Source organism: Heterocephalus glaber, unplaced genomic scaffold (genome assembly GCF_053883595.1).
Source record: "Heterocephalus glaber isolate CG9 unplaced genomic scaffold, H.glaber_assembly_v1.0 deba00001608, whole genome shotgun sequence".
Lineage (NCBI taxonomy): Eukaryota > Metazoa > Chordata > Mammalia > Rodentia > Bathyergidae > Heterocephalus > Heterocephalus glaber.
In genome coordinates, this window is record NW_028258379.1 from 28,783,963 (window position 1) to 28,801,527 (window position 17,565).

A 17,565-nucleotide genomic window follows, 5' to 3' on the forward strand; every position below is an offset into this window, starting at 1 on the left:
TACATGATGCCCCTTGTCGGACTCATTCATGTACCTGCTCCAGGCAGGGAACAGGAGTTCGTGATTGGCTCCCAAGGCCAGGGTGCCTGATATGAAGTCCCTCCAGGAGCCACAGGCTGCCTATCGCAGAGTTTGAGCACGGGGTGTATGCTATAGGACAATAGGCATGCATCTTTGCCGTTCCAGGGATTCCCCTAAATACTCATTCCCTCTCCTAGAATAGGAGAAGTCCCACAGCCCCTCAAAAACTCCCATCCTTCATATTGAGCCATATTTATACCTTCTGATCCCAGCATCTGTCTTTCTCATATCCTTGACTTTCATCAAGTTTCCTAGTGAAAGTCTGGGTAGGACCGACGTCTAGGTATCTGAATCTCAACATTCAGTCCCAGGACATGAAGACATTGTAACAATCCTCTGAGGCAAAAACACAAGCATTCCATTGTTATCTCTGAAGGAGAGAAAGAAAACTAAACTAATTCTTTCATGTCTTCTGCCACAGTGAGAACAAGACACACACGAATGTGGCCAGCAAGCATCATGCCATATGTTCTCCATGTTTCCACTTTAATCATCTTAACACAAACTGCATGGCTCCAAAGCCCTCTTTCTGTGGGAGGGATCTAAACCATTATTTCCACCCTTGCTCTCGTTCCAAGCGTGTCTCTGTGTTTTCAACTGCCCATTCCATATGTCTACTGGGCAATATTCTGGGCACTTCAAACTCAGCATTTTGAGCTGAAACTTCCCAGCCCTACCTCCCATGCTCTCTATTACGATGAATGGTCATGCATATTTGGCACATAGCAAGCAATAAATTCGTGCATGAATAAATAGTTTCCTAGAGAATATAAACACTTCAGCCTAATCATGAAGACTTTAGGTGAGTTTCCTCCAACCTCAACTTTTCAAAACAGCTTTATTGGAATAGATTTGACACCTTTAAAGAGTATAGTTCGACAAGTATTAACACATATTTATACCTGTCAAACTATCATGACAATCATCACCTCCAAAAGTCTCCTCAGGCCCCTTTAACACATTCACAATGGGGCTCTAGTTCGTATGTCTTGCTGCCAGGAGGCTCTGAACCGCTGGTGGTACATACATGACCGTCCCATTGTGTGGCATGGGACAGTCATGCGTATACTACCAGGTGTTCAAGCCAGTGGAAACGTGTTAATCCCTCCTCTGCCATTTCCAGGCGGCCACTCATCTGCTTTCTGTCCTTACAGATTAGCTTGAGTTTTCTAAATTGCATATATTTGGAAGCATATAATCTATAGTCTTTTCTGGTTAGGCTTCTTCTTTTTTTTTTTGTACCGGGGATCGAACTCGGGTCCTTGTGCTTGCGCTGCAGGCGGCGAAACCACTGAGCTAAATCCCCGGCCCTAGGCTTCTTTTTATTACAATAACTTTTTTCTCTCTCTTTTTCCTATTGTCCGTCTTTTATTTTGTACTTTATTTATATATTGGGTTTTTCATATAAGAGAACCATGCAATATATAAGCTTGTGTGTCTAATTTACTTTACTAAACATTAAGGCCTCATAATCCATTTTCCTACAAATAACTCAAGTTTATCCTACTTTGTGACTGAGTAGCACTCCATCGTGTATAAATACTACATTTCCTTTATCCATTCATCTATAGATGGACATATAGATTTAGCTATTATGAATTGTGCTGCTATAAACATGGGTATACATGTATCACTGTAGTATGATATCTTTAACTCTTTTGAAAAGATACTGGGAAGAGGATTTCTCTTCCAAGGAATTTAGGTCTAATGAAATTTCTCTTTTTAGTTTTTTGAGGAATCTCCACACTGATTTCCATAGTGGTTATACCAGTTTATACTCCCACAACAATGCAGAGGGGTTCATTTTCAATTATACATCCCAGGATCCATATAATACAAACAAACCAACTGTTTGCTCCTGAAGGTCTCTATAAAGAACTTACAGTATGGATTAGTCTGGGTTCTCTGGGGAAACCAAACCAATAGATGTCCCCACCCCACCCCACCCCCACACACAGATTTACTTAAAGGAATTTGCTCTTATGATTATGGAGTCTGGCAATTCCAAAATCTTCAGGGCCATCTGGTAGGCTGGAGATCTAGGGAACAGTTGAGGCCCCATTTATGGGCCTTATCTACTTTACTCAAAGTTTACCAATTAAAATTACCAATTAATCTCATCTTTAAAAATACCTTCCTACCAACATCTAGACTGGAATTTGAACAAATGACTGGGTATTGTAGCTTAGTCAAGCTGACACATAAAACTAACCACAACACCATGTAAAGTAGGGTTTGTAAACTCTAATGTCCACAGGAGCCAGGCTAATTTAAAGTAAGTGAGGCCACTGTCAGGAAGGGTGGAAATTGGGGTCAACTAGAAGGGATGTGTCCTATCTAAAGGCCATGACATTCAAAAAATTTACAACCACTATTCAGGAGAGGCAATATTCATCTCAGGACAGAAAAGCCCAGGAATATGGCTTGGGTAAAGTCATAAACACAACAATGAAGTGTACAAGGGCTTTTTTGCTTTAGCATCCATTGACATCAAGATAAAGTACAATTCGATGAAAACCCCAGGCTAATATCATATCATATAAAGATTCTGCTAGTAACTGGATTAAATGCAGGAAGAGGTCAAACAACTAGCAATCCCCATTGACCTTACCTTTCTCCAACCACATGTTCAGTGTTGGGTAGCAATAGATTCCAGGTTAAACTCCTTCTCAGCTCCCCTGCATTGCAGAGAGACATGGCAGGACTTTAGGACAGAGCTACTGTTTTCATAAAAAATGCTTGGGAAAGCCTTCATAAAAGGCACTTGGAACCCATGGGCAGAGTCAACACCCCTGTGACTGAAAAATGCTTTTGGGACATTTTATTACACATCTACCAAAAAATGAAGTAGTTCAGGAATATTTGAGTTGCAGGTTGCTTCCATTTTTTCTTCTGGCAATAAGTAACTGGCAGAGCTGAGCATTCACTATGTGCAATGCCAGGTTATGAGACTAACTCAGATTGTCTTTGCAGAAGACAATGTGTTCCTCTCATCTGTAGAAAAGATGTGCTCTTTTTTCCAGACCACTGTGAGACCAGCTTACTAAAACATTTTAAGTTTACCTATGGGGGTGGGCCACTTAAAAACACAACAATCTGGTTGGAATACTTAGTAACTTCCATGAAATCAAATTACTGAAGAAATTCCAATCAGTCTCATTAGAAAATCTCAAGATGGCAGAAGAAACGGCCATGCTTGGGCAATTTTCCAGTCACTGAGGACAGAACAGAGAGAAGGGCCTACTGATGACAGAACACAGCCTCACAATTCAAGAGTCCCATAGCCCGGGCAGAACTTAGAATCATTCCTGGTCTCAGCTAGGATTGCACAAAGGAAGGAGGAGGACAAAACACACACAACTGAGGTCTACAGGCCCATGGCTGCAGAAGCACCATGCAGAGAGGCTGCAGGCCACCCCAGGCCTGGAAATTGGATGCTTTCTACCTTGAAACCACTTAGCAACAATAGTCAAGATGTAGCTTCTTAAACTCTGCCATTAGAAAGAAGTGTAAGGGGTTGAATATTCCTGGTGACTTTTCTTTTCAACAATAAACCAATCCCAAGAAGGACTGTGTGGCTACATTCACACCAGCCTTTCCAAAGCCATTTTAAAATCATCCAGCCTCTGCTCAGGAGAGGAAAGGGAACTCAGCCCACTCCTCAAGCACTTCAGAGTTTCCCTTCCCTGTTCCTTGATTCCAGGCGGTATGGAAGGAAGAGTCTGGCTAACACAGGCAGAAGTCCTTGGCACAGGTAATGGGTTGGTGCCTGGCAGGACCCAGGTTTCTAGGCAGCCAAGCAGCAGATAGGAGGAGGAACCTATCAACAGTGGAAGGCTGGGGGTGGAGCTCAGTGGCAAGGTGTTTTGTCTAGCATGCAGGCGGCCTTTGGATTCATCCCCAGCACCACAAATAAAAAACAAACTCGGACATGGCTTCCAAGTAGATCTATCATTTGAATCTGCCTGCCTATAGCTGACGAACCATAGAGAACATGGAACAAAGCTTCAAAAGAGAGAGAGGGCAGAGTCATTCCATGATCGGGGAGATGTGCTTCAGTCAGATTACAAATGTTCCTTGAATTCTCCTTCTTGGCCCTGCAAGTCATCTTTTCTACCCTCAGAGTTAACATGAATCCACAAGGACAATGAGAATGAGAGAGGAGAATACAGCAGATGAGACAAATGAAGCAATGGCGGGGAGAGAGCTCTAAGGAGCAGTGATAGATCGACAGAGGCACGATGGAGAAAGCTGACACTAAGTTTCAGTAGAAGAAAACTGATCAGATCAAGTCAAGGAGCCCTCAAGTAATCCTAGAAAGGCTCAGGAGTTAGAAGGTAGGAGTGAGGTGCAGGGAGTTAGGACACGAAGTCAGACCTTCATGTCCTCATCCCTACTGGGTCGGTCTAACCAGAGCAATCCCCTTCCCATCCACATAGGAATCAGGTTTTGGGATGGCAAAATGGAAAGGAGAAGCCCAAGCCTTGAGAACTACAGCTCAGAAGAGAGCCAGGGCAGGACCCCAGATAGGAAACAGAGGTGAGAGCTAAACTCCGTGTAATAAACAACAGATCTGGTGCTGCGGCCCACCTGGCTCTCCAAATACCAGCACCAGGCCTATGTGCCCTTCACAGGGGACTGGGAGAGTCACCCCTGCAGGGAGGACACCTCCAGAGATGGAACGGCCCCAGAAGAAAAGTCCCTGGGACTGAAATTTGAAGAAACTGGCTCACTCCCAGTCCATGAGCCCTAGTGAAGCACACAGCTTCCAATAAGCTCTTTAAAACTTTACACTTCAGAATAGAGACCCAAGGATCAGCAGGGATCTGAGGAAAATCACCACTGTTAAAATTAGATACCCAAAGCAGAAAAAAAAAATGGGAAAACTCTCAGGAAACAGAAATAATCCAGGAGACAGAAGAGAATATCAGTTTTTATACTATGAGAGAAGGCATCATTTTTGTTAAAAGAGCAAGAGGGGTGCACACCCACGGTCCCAGCACTGAGGGACCCTGAGGCAGAAAGATCACAAGACCCCAGTCTGGGCAGTTTGGTGAGACCCTGACTCAAAATAAAAAATAAAAAGAGCTGGCAGTGTAGCTCAGTGGTAGAATACCACCTTGGGCTCAATCCTCATTATCACAAGGAAAAAGAAAAGAAAAAAGGAAGGAAAAGAGTTTATAGGATACTTTTGGGGGAAAACTTAAAGTTCTTGGAAATAAAGAATATTAAGGACAAAAGAAAGAATTCAATAAACAAAGGAAGTAATTCAGAAAATAAGACAAAGGGATGATCAAGAAAAGAGAAAAAAACAAAACAAAAGGATCCACCCAATATTCAACTAATATAGTTTTTAAGTGTTCAGAGAAAATAGAAGAAAATCATTAAAAACAGTCAGGTGTGGTGATGCACACCTGTAATCTCACACTAGGAGGCTAAGGAAGGAGAATAACCAGCTCAAACTCAGCCTAAGCAGCTTAGCACGACCTGGTCTCAAAATAAAACCAATGTAAAATGGGTAGCAGTGTAGCTCAATGTGAAGGCCTTAAGTTCAATTCTCAATACCACAAAAGAAAAAACTCCACAAAGTCAAGCAAATACACAAACAAAATCCCAAGGTGCACAAGAACCTTCTCTAGAACAGTGGCATAAGTCTTCCAATTGCAAAATTTTATTAAATCCACAGCACACACTTATTTATAAAGACATAAGAAGGGTGTAGTATCATGCAGTTTCACACTGTGGATAAAATTAAAATCCTGAAAGCTTCCAGAGAGAAAAAGATCTCTCACATAGGGAAGATGAACGCTCAGAACTTCTCAGGTGCAGCAATAGAAGCTGGAAATTGAGTACTGCCTTTGAAACACTGAGGGAAATTCATTTCTAACCTATTATTATATATCTAACCAAACTATGGAATAAAAGGAAAAATGATTAAAGATATCTTCAGAGATTAAGTTCTTGGAAAATTTATTTATGTTTACTCAGTGTCTTGGTCCATTTTATGCTGTTATAACAAAATATTAGAGTCTGGGTTTTAGTCATGAATCTGGTGGCTGAAAGGTCCAAACAGCATGATGATGGCCTTATGTTGAACCCCCTAGCTCTGATACAACATGATAGAGAAGCAAAAAGGGAACCAGCCAGTTGCAGAAGGAGCCAAGTACATGGAAAGGTCTAGCTTTATAACACAGACTTATGAGAACTAATCCAGTCACATGAGACCTAACTCACCTCCTAGAGACAGGTATTAATCCCTTCCAGGAATGGTGCCCCATAACCTAGTCATTTCTCACTAGCCTCACCTCTTAAAGGTTCCACCACTTCAGTATTGTTACACTGGGGACTAAGTTTCCAGAACATAAAAACTTTGAGGGACAAATCATATCCAGATCATGGCATCTAGGAAACATTAGCCACTTTCTTGTCACTGGGACAAAATATCTAATACTCACAACTTAAAAGAGGAGAGATTTATTTTGGCTCATGGTTTAAGAGGGTTCAGTTCAGGGTTGGCGGGCTCCAAGGCAGAAATAGCATGGTGGAAGTGAAGGAAAGCTGTTCAACCCATGACAGCCAGGAAAGAGAGAGAGAGACAGAGAGAGAGAAAGAGAGAGAGAGGGAGAGGGAAAGAGAGAGAGGGAGAGAGGGAGGGAGAGGGAGAGGGAGAGGGAAGGGGGGGAGAGAGAGAGAGAGAGGAAGAAGAAGGAGGAGGAGGAGGAAGAGCCAAGGACAAAAATATACCCTTGTAGGTCACACTCCAAGTGACCCACCTTCAGCCAGGCCCCACCTCCTAACAGCACATTCAGCCATTAACTCATCAATGGATTAGTCTGCTAGTGAGTATAGTGCCCCCATGGTCCAATCACCTTCCAAAATCCTTACACATGAGACTTTTAGACATTTTAGATCCAAACCATAATAGGAGATGTGCTCCACTAAACACCAAAAACAAAGAAAACATGGGATACAGGAAACAGAAGATGGATGAATTTCTGCACAAAAACAGTGGTGGAACAGGCCTAGAGAGCAACCAGGTCAGATAAGAACAGGAAAGTAATGGGAGTGGCATATTGTCTGACATGTTTAGACAAGAGAAAAACTGGAAAATTTGGGAAGATCAGGAATAAAGGAAGGGAGGGGGAGAGGAGAAGGGAAGGAGAGAGGAAAGAAGGAGTGAAAGAGGGATGGAAGGGACTTACAGATTACAAATAAAAAAGAGAATGTTAATTATAGGAAAAAAACTAAAAGTTGTACAAGACAGATTTGTAATCATAGTGTATTACTGGTCTCAATGATGAACGGTACTTACATACTATAAACAGAATGTCAATTCAAAGGAAAGGAAAGGGGTCAGGTATAAATTCTCATAATAGTAAGTGAATGGGTAATTTAAAATTGATTAAAAATCAAGAAAATGATCTTAGCATAATAAGTTTCAAAACATTTACATCGTGAAAAGAACATACATAGACAAAAACACATGAAACAAAAACGCAAAGTACAATGATTTATCCCAAAACAAACACTCACAATTATATTAATCCTCATCATTCTTTCCAGTTAGCATCCCTCCCCTTCTACAATGATCACCTTAACATGTGCAGTTACCACATGCCTTGCAGTTTGCTATGTAAGCACTCCTCCTTACAGCCTATAGTTTCACTGTGATGCAGTAATCTATTACTGGATTCGCAATGCTAGTGTTTTAGTTAGGATTTGTGAATTTATATTCATGAGTGAAATTGACCTGGAATTTTCCTTTCTTATAATATTTTTGTCAGGTTTTAGGATCAAAATTCTGCTGGCTTCATCAAACAAGTTGGGAATATTCCTACTTTTTCTATTCTCTGGAAGAGATGGTGGAAAATATGTATTATTTCTTTCTTAAATATTTGGTGAATTCAACAGTAAAACCATCTGGGTCTGAAGTTTTCCTTATGGGAAAGTTTTTAATTCCATATTCATATGTGTAGATATAGAGGTACTCAGACTTATTTTTCTTATACCAGTTTGGATAAATGGCATTTTTATTTATATTTTTATTTTTTTATTTATTTGTTTATTACTATTCCTTTGGCTCTACTGATCATGTTTGTTTTCTATTTATTGCTTTTCTCCTACCTTTTTAAAACTTTAATGTTCTGTTTTTAACTTATTGAAATTAATGTTGAGAATATTTAAGTCTCTCTTCCTTTCTAATATACGTATCTGAGGTTTTACAGTGTTACTTTAGCTCATTACACAAGCTTGGTAGTTCATTGTCAATAATTTCTAAATATTTTCTAATTATCATTGCTAATTCTTTTTTGACCTATAATTGCTTAATTTCCAAACACATGGGGATTTTTCAGTTATCTTTTTTGTTATCGATTGCCAGCTTAATGTCACTGTGGTCAGAAAATAGACCCTATAATTTCAATCCTTTGAATTGTCTTACGAATTTCTTATGACCTAGCATATAAAAAAATTGGAAAATATTCAAAAAATTGATACACCTTGAGACCATAATGTTAAGTGAAATAAATCAAACACACAGGTTAAACATCACATGGTTTCTCTTATATGAGAAACCCAAAATTATTAAAGAGCAAAATAAAAGATAATAGGAAATAAAGGGATAGATCTTTTGCAAAAGAGAAAGGGCCCAAAAGATGGAAAGTGAGTGGAGGGAGTAGAGGAGAAGGGAAGAAAAAAGAATTAAGATGTGTTATGTACATGTACCAACTCCACATAAGGAATGCAAACATGCACTGACAAAAATAAAAGCTGAGGAAAGGAATGTGTATTCTATATTTGTTGAATGGAAGTTTTTATAATTAGATAATGCCTGGTAATTCACTTTGGTAATCCCTGATTTTAACTGTCTACATCCTTACTGATTTTTATTGTCTGCTGGTTGTATCAATTACTAAGAGGGAACTAAAATTTCTAACTATGTTGATACACCTAATTCTCCTTGTATGCCTTATAGTATGTGTCAAATAAGTGAACTGAGTCCCTTTTGTTATGAGATGGTTCCCATTATTCTAACAGCATTTCTTCCTTTTGAGTCTATTTCATTTGGTATCAACATAGCTGTACAATCTTTCTTTTGGTTCATTTTGCATGGTATATATTATTACATCCTTTTATATCTGGCCCTTCTATATCTTTATAAGTAAGATATGTGTGTTTAAAACAGTGCACAGGATTTTTAAAAATCCAATTTTATAATCTTTTGGCTTTTAATTAGAATATTTAGTCTACCTATATTTAATATAACTGCTGACATATTTGGGTATGAGTCTGTTATCCTGCTATGTTTTTATTTTCTCACTTATTTTACAATACTTTTTCTCATATTCCCCACCTCCTGTTGAATTATCTCAGCATTCTTTGGGCCATTTACCTCTCTTAGCTTGTTATTTACACATTCTTTCATCCTTTTAAAAAGATTACATACAGTTTAAAGTATTCATCCTTTACTTACTAATGTTTAGTACAAATTAGTTATCATTTCCTGTACAAAGATCTTAGAACAATTTAACTTCATTAACCTCTTCAGACTTATGCTCTTCCTTTATTACCTATTTTATTGTCTATATATTTTAAATTACACAGAACAGAATTATTACTTTATATAGTTGATATTATTTACACTTAACTATGTGTTATTTCTATTACTTTTCATTCCATTCTAAACCTCTGAGCTTTGATAGGGGGTAATTTTCCTTCTACCCAATGATATCTGCTAGTGAGTATTTTCTTTAGGTCAGCTCATCTCATGGTAATTTTTTAAGTAACTTTGATTTTTAATTTTTGAGGAATCTGGCTAATACAGATTTCACAGTGAATAGTTGCTTTCTTTCTGCAATTTGAAGACAGCTTTCCATTTCTTTCTGATTTTTACTATTTTTTTTGAAGAGTTAGTTTTCAATCTTATTGTTGTTCCTTTAAGAACAAAGAAGTGTCCACTCCCCTAACTTTAACTGCTTTTCAGCTTTTCTGTGTTTTTGCATCCAGAAATTTTACTATGTTCAAGTATTTTTGTACTTATACCCAGTGGTGTTCTAGGGATGCTCGATGCTATAGCTTTGTGTCATTTCTCATTCATTCTCAGTCATTTTTTCCAATTATTTCTTCGGTCCCATTTTCTCATATTGAACATACAATTACATGTATATTGGGTATTTTCACCATATTTCATATATCACAATCTTGCATTTATTTTCCTTCTTTTTGGTTCTTCATGCTTTAGCAGCATCATCATCATCATCATCATCGTCATTTGGGACATAGGGATTGAATTCAAGGCCTCACTGAGCTCATCCTTTATATCCACTACCTCATCCTTTATATTTGCTGTTTTCTTCTTCTCTATCCTCTAGTTCACTAACTCTTCTAAAGCATCTATTCTTCTGAACTCATTCATCTGGGTTTTTTTAAACAGCTTTATTAAGATGATAATTTACATATCATCAAAGTCACCCACTATAACTCCATATGCAATGGTTTTAGTAATTAATTCTATTGTGTAACCATAACCATCAGCAACTCCAACCATAGAGGATTTGAATCATTCAAAAAAAGTGAATCTGTTTAGGTTTCAACTGCAATAAGTGAATTATTTAGTTCTAGAAGGTCCATTTGGTTCCTATTTATAATTTTCAGTTCTCGGGCAAATTTTTCAATCTCATCTTTTAATTCTTCAACCACATTGATATTAAGAAATAGACCCCAAAGCTAGGCTCACCTCTCTGGTTACTATCTCCTTATCCCAGATCTTGGTTCTGCCCCTTCTCATTGCCTTGATAGGTCACCAATGCTTCCAAATTGATTTTTTCTTATAATTTTGAGTAGTGGAATTAAAATCAACAGAAGAGTAGATCCAAACAAACCTGGTGACCTATAGCTAGACACACTGACTGCCATTGTAATCTAGCTATCTATAATTTATCAGACAAATGATGCCTTTGAAAAAGAAATTAGGTACTATTTGTGTTTGCACTGAGGCAGCAGGCATAAACCAAAATTACCAACCAACAAACCAGACTACATGGCCACCTCAATAAAATGCATGGAGTACTAGATTGAAAAAAATATAATTTCCACATCATATTGGCCATATGAAATATGTGGAGGTCATGTCCTCTCCTTTAATGGTGACTATCTGGTATTGAAGAAATGAACTCTGACTCACTGGGCAAGAGGCCATTCACAGCTCTCTACATCAACAAGAGAAATTAGCTATTACACCCAGCCTGCCAGTTATGGGCCCTGTATCTCATTAATGTCCTTGGCTGAAATTTGGTGCACTGGTGCAGTTTGGGAAACTTTTTCAAATAAGGGTAAAAATTTTTTCCAAAAATAAAGAAATTTTAGAATGGAGAAGAAAGTGAACACAATTTGCAAGATAAGCCCTGGGCTTTCTTCCCTTCTATTTTATTAGAAATGCTGTAGCTCGCTCTCATCTGCCTTAAATTCTATGCTCTCCCTTTTCTACAAAAGAAACAACATAAGTGAAAGGTTTGCTCTTGGCTTTTCAGAGAGCTAGATTTGCCTCCTGGTTCATCTTCTAAAGTGAATGCCCCTGGGCTGAACAGCGGTTCTCTGACCAATGTCAGAGCTAAGCCCAAGGAAAGGCTCAATCAAAGAAGAAGGGTTGATGTCTAATTATAGACTCACCACATCTTGTGTTTTGCAGCCTGTCCCTTCCTGGAATTTTGATGATGCTGTTCAGGATATCACTTCCTATTCTTAATCTGCATATTTTAGATGACTTGATTCAAAACAATGTTTTGGATACAACAGTCCAACATTTTTCCAAAACACAAGCTTCATTGGCACATAAAGTAATTTGCCACATGCATTGTGTTTACCTCTTAGCAGGTGGATAATACATTAGAGTTACTGAGATGTCAGTGTATTTTCCCATCCACAGTGCATTGCAGTAGAGAAAGAAAACTACGCAGTGAAAACAAAACATGATTCCAACAATTTAACTTAGGTCCATATGTCATTGTCATTTACTAAGCAACTGAAAATAAAAATGAAGCATTGGAAACATTGAGCCTAGCAACAAATTAATGAGTTAAACTCAAGCTCAGGGTAGTATTGAGGCAAATAACCTAGGGTCCAGTTGAGCCAAGATTTTCTGTGGCCCAGGGGAATAGTCATTCAAGGGCTAAGCTCCTCTGTCTGTTGATTTGCAAAACATTGGCCTGGAGATAGGTCTGCTTCCTTACACAAGGACTAAAATCAAAGGAAAAGAAGTATAAGGTCTCTGCTAAAGGACTCAAGACACCACCAAGCCATTTTCTTTTACATCATACTAATAACCTAGAGCCTCACCATCACTCTGTCAATCAAAGTCAATTGTAAAGCTCTTTCCCCTTCAAAGCAGGCTGTCTACACTCACTCACCTAAACCTCTTCGGGCAGGGTCTTATCTGCATTGCCCACCTACTGCACAGCACTGGCACGCTGTAGGCCTCAACAAAAATACAATGACTGGTATGAATACTTCAGAGAGAGCAGAGAGGGCTCATTTCAACACAACAATTTTGGAGAAACCACAGAGATGAATCTGATCCTCCGTGGAAATGCCACTATGGCTTGTAGGGCTTTCACCAAACTTTAGACATGTGGCATTTTCTCCAAATTTTTATTATGGCAAATTTGAAACCTCAAGTAAAGTTGAAGGAATAACACAATGAGTAAGTTCCAGGCTATAACACTGGATCCCTAAATACGTTAGCAGGCATCTCTTTAGAATAATAATATTCTCCTTTGCTCAGAGGTTTAGTTTTTAGGACCATACTATTTGTTCAAAACTGTGGTTGAGGACAGTTTCAAAAGTCCAGCATCAAATTCACACTTCCAAGGAACATATAGCTGGTGCTTTAGACTATACACATGAAATAATTCAGGATAATTAAATCCTAAACTTGTTGGTTCTGAATGTAAATGAAATAGGTACTCAGAGAAGTGAGAAATCAGATCGGGCTGAAGTTTCAGAGAGAAAATATCCAAGAGACTGGCTACTTATCAAATTTGTTTCTTCCTCTTCCAAGCACACATCTGGACTATGTTTTCCAAAAACCCTCTCTGCAAGTCACATGCGGCTGTCTTCCCAAGTTCCAGCTAATGGAACAGGAGAAGAAGTGGAATGTGCCGCAGCTAGGCCTGGTCAATACAGACTAGTCATTCAAGGGTCACATCGTCCTGTACCCTTTCTGCTGGTGTGACCTTGGGAGCCATGGGTTGAAAATAATAGACCCCTAAACTGGAAAGTGTTTGATGCCCTAAATCACCATCTGAACGAGAAATATCTAGTAATCAGGCCACCCATTCTGGATATGTAAGAAATAAACCTCTGCTGTTCTGATTCATTGCACTATTTTGCATTTGTTAAAGCAGCTAGTGTTATCTCAACACTAATATAAGCTAGGTCTTAATATAAACCTGAATATGTGTGGAAGGAAGTGATATTTTAAGAATAATGATTGCTTTTTCTTTATTACTTTCTGCACATAGGATCTTTATGCTAGTAGGCCAAAAGCATTTATGTGTTTGGGGGAATATTAAGATTATCGAGGAAGGAATACAAAGAGAAAGAAATATAGAAGTCCCTTTTCTAGCAGTATGATACCTTTTCAATCCTGCCACTGAAAACAACCAAAAATGTTGAGCAAAATATTTCCTCAAAAATAATTTGAAATGTATTCATGAGCCATCAAGAAAACAGGCATACTCAGAAGAGAACATTTATATCAGTTTTCACCTTGAAAGCATATAACAAAGTGGGAAAACTTGAGCATCTGTTGTTACAATGTAGCAAGGGGCAGGGCAGCAGATAAAGCTGGTGTCACAAATCCAGGACCCACAAAGGAACAGAGCATAATAGGAGACAGCCAGCTAAAAAGAAAAGACTCTAGAATAGACTATCAAAATTGCTTCCTCAAAAATTAGTGATAACTGGAAGGGGGAAAGTCTTAACTAAAAATGTACAATCACAAGATATGGTCCTCACATGGGTTTGGAGGATGAACTGATGACATATCCTGTCCCCCAAACCTCAAGTTGAGAATTCTAAGTCCTTGCTTTGCAGAATGGTAATTATCCCAGGAGCCTGGCAAAAACAAATGTGAATTATAGAGAAACTCAATTTCAACTCAAACTCAAGGAATTCCTACTAAAAAGTCTCCAAAAGTTATGGTAAAGTAAAATAAAGCAAAACAAGATACACAGACACATGCACAAGGAAAAAAAGTACCATGAATAACAATCAGCAGAAACAATACTTAGAAGAACTGAAGCCACCAAAACTTCACATTTACAATTATTAGACATTGAATATGAAATAAATGCTTAAATAAATAATAGAAAGGAACAAGTATATTAAAAGCAAACAAGATTAGATTAATTGGGTACAAGAAACTAGAAGGAAAGACTATAACACATAAAGATACAGAGACACAGTAAATAGAATAAAACATACAGAAGACAGAACGAAAGTGTAACATTTGAATCACAGAAAACACATATAGAACAGGGTCGCATTCTGAGAATCTTCCAGAACTGATGAAAATGTCAATCCACAACTTCACAAAGTCTCCAAAACTTGAAGCCAATAGACATATAAAAAGAAAAGGGGAGAAAGAGAAGGGAAAGGGGAAGTAAAAAGAAATAAGCTGTGTTATAGCTGTACCAACTCCCCATGATGAATGTAATTACTATGTACAGCAAACATGTACTAATAACACTTTTTAAATTAAAAAAACACAAATTCACATCAAGATATTTTATATCAAAGACAAAGAAAATATCTTAAAGACACTCACTTTCTTGGAAGAAAGAATACATTCAATACAAATGGCAATTACACTTAGCAAAGATTTCTCAGCAGCGGAAGCCAGAAAAGAATTGAACAATTATCTTTAATATGTTGAAAGAAAAGTACTAAATTCTGTACATAACAAAAATATATTTTAGACCTAGCAAGACTCTGTTTTCATAAAGAATAAGAGGAAAATGTGTTTTCCAACAAACAATAACTGAAAGAATTTTCTATCCATGCATCCTGCCTACATGAAACCTAAGAAGTTAGGTAGGGAGGAAAGAACTATCACTGAGGATGGGTAAATCTGAACAAATACATCCAGTTTAAAGTGAAAATTATAATGTCTAATATCTTAAAAGATAAAAAAAAACACTGAGTAAAAATGTGACCTAAATTGAGAGAAAGATTGGAGTTAAGTGAGCTCAAATTCTTTGCAGAATTTGAGGGGAAATATCTGAATTAGCTTTTGCCACTGATAACTAGGCATGCTAAAATTTCTAGAGATTTACTAAAAGAATTATACTAGGGCCGGGGATTTAGCTCAGTGGTTCTGCCGCCTGCCTCGCAAGCGCAAGGACCCGAGTTCGATCCCTGGTATCAAAAAAAAAAAAAGAATTATACTAAAGTATAAAACTTCCTAACTACTATAGAAAAATACATAAAATAAGAAAAAATGTAATCAAAAGAAAAACAATAAAGAAAAAGCAATACGGGAGAGGTGGGAAAATGGAAAGAATAAGTTAAAGAAATAAATTGGAACTGGGCATAGTAGCACATACCTGTAATCTCAGCACTCTGAAAGGCTGAGGCAGGAGAATCCAAGTTTGAGCCCAGCCTGGGCAACTAATTGGCTTAGCAAAACCCTGTCTCAAAATTAAAAATTAAAAAAAGAGCCGGGATTTACCTCAGCACAAAGGCTTTGGGTTCAATCCTTAGTATTGAAAAAAAAGAAGAAGGAGGAGAAGGAGAAAATGATGATGATTATGGAGGAGGAGAAGGAGGAAGAGAAGAAGAAAAAGAAGGAAGAAAAAAAAGAAGAAAAGAAATTGGAATATATTGGCAATTACACTAAATATAAATCTATTATACATTTTGGTTAAAAGATGGTTATTCAGAGAACGCATGAGAACAATATGCCACATATAAAAGATTCATATTGATTAGGGTACAAAACGTTTTTAAAAGTAAGGAATGGAAAAACATGTACTGGCAAAAAATAATCAAAGGAAACCTGCATGTGTCCTACTATTATCTAATATTGTTACATTCACATCAGAGAAAACATACTTGAAAACAGAAAGCATTGTGAGAGTTAAAGAGCATACTTCTTCAAAAGAAAAGATTTCATCCCCAAGGACATAGAATTCTAAATATGTACATACTAAATTTATCTAGAAAAAGTGACATTAGGCTAACTTAGAAATTTTAATATACTTTTCCTAGTAAAATAGAGACCAAGCAAAGAATCAAAGAATTTAAGAAGACTTAAGCAATTCTATTAATAATCTTGACTTAATGTTATAGGGATGACATCATAAGCCTGAATTCTATGACCAAAACTCAATTGTTAGGATTAATAATAAAGAGGATAAATTGAAAAGTACCATAAGCTTAAAAATGAAGGCAGAGGACTTTTTTTGTTTGTTTTTCAGCACTGGGGATTGAACTCAGGTCCTTCACACTGAATTACATCACCAGCCCCCCCCCCCCTTTTTTTTAATTTTTAGGACAAAGTCTCACTAAGTCATTAAATTGCCCAGGCTGGGCTTCAACTTGCCATCCATCCTCCTGCTTCAGCCTCCTGGAGTATTGGAATTACAGTTGTGCACTAACATGCCTAGCTAACAAAATACTTTTAAATAATTCACAAGACAAAGAAAAGCAATAATTTAGAAGTTACTTAGAAGTGAACAATAAGGGCCAGGGATTTAGCTCAGAGGTGCCACCGCCTGCCTCATAAGTACAAGGTCCTGAGTTCAATCCCCGCCACCAAAAAAAAAAAAAAAAAAAAGAAAGAAAGAAGTGAACAATAATTAAAATACTACATATTAAAACTCTGATAGATCTCAGTACTTAGACTCTATTTGTTAGCTTACATTCTTATATTAGAAATGAAAATTTCAAAATGCACTAAATTGCCATTTCAGAAAATTAGAAACAACCAAATAATAAACACAAAAGAGTAAAAAGAATAAAGACATACACAAAAATCAAACAGAAAGAGAGACCATGGAGAAGAGCTATAAGACTAAAAATTTTCTGGGAAAGAGTAACTACAGTAACAAAATTCTGGGGATATTGATAAATAAAAAGTCAGCAAGCATGTAATTGATATTAAGAATAGAAAACTAATTACAATAGCAGAGAGATTAATAATAAGATTAATACTATTACAAAGTATTAAAAAACAAGATGAAATAAATTCTTAGAAAAGCATAAATTGCTAAAATGGGTTCAAGAAGTAAGAGATCACCAAAATAGTCTTACTATAAAGAAACTAAATTAGCACTTCAATTTTAGGAAGTAAGTCTTCCTAAAAGAAAACACCAGTCCTCGATAAACAAACTACTATAAACATTCTGAGGAATACATAATTCTAATCTTGTCCAAACACTTCCAGACTATAAAAAAAGGACTCTGGCTCATTTTAGACTTTGGAAA

General features: G+C 37.4%; 1 protein-coding gene across 10 annotated transcripts in view; it reads right to left on the reverse strand.

Annotated features, from left to right (window-relative positions):
- Positions 1-17,565, reverse strand: part of Foxn3 (forkhead box N3) — a 406,647-nt gene that overhangs the window by 375,789 nt on the left and 13,293 nt on the right. The window contains exon 1 of one of the 10 annotated variants that reach the window (XM_087195139.1): positions 2,693-2,740. The exons of 8 other annotated variants lie outside the window; for them this stretch is intronic. The gene's annotated coding sequence lies outside the window, so the exon portion shown is untranslated. Of the gene's footprint in view, positions 1-2,692; positions 2,741-17,565 lie in introns of those variants that run through there. One more of the 10 variants, XM_087195144.1, reaches the window with a different exon arrangement.